The sequence below is a fragment of the Schistocerca americana genome, unplaced genomic scaffold (assembly GCF_021461395.2).
Source record: "Schistocerca americana isolate TAMUIC-IGC-003095 unplaced genomic scaffold, iqSchAmer2.1 HiC_scaffold_755, whole genome shotgun sequence".
NCBI classification, from domain to species: Eukaryota; Metazoa; Arthropoda; class Insecta; order Orthoptera; family Acrididae; genus Schistocerca; species Schistocerca americana.
In genome coordinates, this window is record NW_025726517.1 from 25,160 (window position 1) to 27,500 (window position 2,341).

The following is a 2,341-nucleotide window of genomic DNA, read 5'->3' on the forward strand; positions in this document are numbered from 1 at the left end:
TCAGACGTAGTCGTCTCTTCTCACTCACCGTGATAGCATGGTGCACTGCGTTCCACATCTGCGACATGCGACAGAGGCCGGTTGACAGTCGTTCGCGCAATGGACATCGCATACGTACGGGGGCCACCTTCCACGTGTTCGCGAAGCGTGCACATGTTGTTGCGTGTATGTGGGCAGACATAGTGTGTCGTGACACCTGACACAGGCATGCAACAATCGTTGAATTTGCAAATGGCGATGGACGTCTACGTTTGCTGGTGACGTTACGCAAACGAACAACTGGTAAACCGTTGTGGTGCGGTTGTTCTCGCTAGAGGTGAATCAGTGATGGCGACGATCGGTTGAGCTACCAACCGGTTGTTTCAGCGATACCCACCATGCCCACGAACGTGAATGGCATGTGGGTGTGAAGCGATACGCGGCGGTGGCTGGGTGGGACCGTCCCCGGCCGGTGAGGGGGGGCCTCCCGGCGTGCTGGCCGCGCGGTGCGTGGGCGCACGCGCTACAGCCGGCTGGTGGGGGCGGCCAGTGGCAGGCGCGCCGGCCGACGGAGGCGGCAGGCGGCGCAGCTGCGCGCCGGCGCACCCTGCACGCGGCGCCGTGCGGCCAAAGTAGGTCCTCGCGGGCCCGGTGCGAAGCGCGGTGGACATCTGCAGTGTGCTGGTCCGATTGAGGACTGTGTGCGCTGAGGATGCGCCGCCGCCCGGCGCTCGGCGCCGCGACGCCGTCTGCTGCTCGGTCGCCTCTGCGGTTCTCGCAGGTGGTTTGTATCGCAGCTGTGCGGACGTGTTGGCGCGTTCGCTTCGGCACCCAAGTGGGGCTTTTGTCCTTCTGTGGCGCTGGCGTTGGAGCTGCCGGCCACCGTAGGTGGCGCGTGTTGTCTCCCGCCGGCAATGCCACGACAGCACGCTCCCGGGCCTCTGTCGGCAGCGGCAAGCTCAGTTGGGAGCACGGGTGGTCGCACCTAAAGCGTCTACTCGCCAAACTCCGGGCGATTGCGCCTCTCTCGAACCCGACCAAGTACTTAGGACGGCGCTGCGCGCCGCCGGGACCTGAGAGGGTTTCGAGGTGTATTGTGCAGGGGAGCTCAGCCTCCTCCTGTTTGCAGAATAATTGAGCGGACGCTTGCGTGTTCGCGCGGGCCCCCGGGACACACTCCCGGGCGGCCGGCTGCTCAGCTCTAGTTGACGCAGCTCCCTGGTTGATCCTGCCAGTAGTCATATGCTTGTCTCAAAGATTAAGCCATGCATGTCTCAGTACAAGCCGCATTAAGGTGAAACCGCGAATGGCTCATTAAATCAGTTATGGTTCCTTAGATCGTACCCACGTTACTTGGATAACTGTGGTAATTCTAGAGCTAATACATGCAAACAGAGTCCCGACCAGAGATGGAAGGGACGCTTTTATTAGATCAAAACCAATCGGTCGGCTCGTCCGGTCCGTTTGCCTTGGTGACTCTGAATAACTTTGGGCTGATCGCACGGTCCTCGTACCGGCGACGCATCTTTCAAATGTCTGCCTTATCAACTGTCGATGGTAGGTTCTGCGCCTACCATGGTTGTAACGGGTAACGGGGAATCAGGGTTCGATTCCGGAGAGGGAGCCTGAGAAACGGCTACCACATCCAAGGAAGGCAGCAGGCGCGCAAATTACCCACTCCCGGCACGGGGAGGTAGTGACGAAAAATAACGATACGGGACTCATCCGAGGCCCCGTAATCGGAATGAGTACACTTTAAATCCTTTAACGAGTATCTATTGGAGGGCAAGTCTGGTGCCAGCAGCCGCGGTAATTCCAGCTCCAATAGCGTATATTAAAGTTGTTGCGGTTAAAAAGCTCGTAGTTGGATTTGTGTCCCACGCTGTTGGTTCACCGCCCGTCGGTGTTTAACTGGCATGTATCGTGGGACGTCCTGCCGGTGGGGCGAGCTGAAGGCGTGCGACGCGCCTCGTGCGTGCTCGTGCGTCCCGAGGCGGACCCCGTTGCAATCCTACCAGGGTGCTCTTGAGTGAGTGTCTCGGTGGGCCGGCACGTTTACTTTGAACAAATTAGAGTGCTTAAAGCAGGCAAGCCCGCCTGAATACTGTGTGCATGGAATAATGGAATAGGACCTCGGTTCTATTTTGTTGGTTTTCGGAACCCGAGGTAATGATTAATAGGGACAGGCGGGGGCATTCGTATTGCGACGTTAGAGGTGAAATTCTTGGATCGTCGCAAGACGAACAGAAGCGAAAGCATTTGCCAAGTATGTTTTCATTAATCAAGAACGAAAGTTAGAGGTTCGAAGGCGATCAGATACCGCCCTAGTTCTAACCATAAACGATGCCAGCCAGCGATCCGC

At 57.9% G+C, this 2,341-nt stretch overlaps 1 non-coding gene across 1 annotated transcript in view; it reads left to right on the forward strand.

The window, feature by feature from the left end:
- The first annotated feature begins 1,194 nt into the window (after window positions 1-1,194).
- The window catches only part of LOC124590311, a 1,910-nt gene continuing 763 nt past the window's right edge, over window positions 1,195-2,341 (forward strand). Inside the window, exon 1 of the ribosomal RNA XR_006976526.1 lies at window positions 1,195-2,341. This exon is cut by the window's right edge and continues 763 nt beyond it. This is a non-coding gene — a ribosomal RNA (small subunit ribosomal RNA).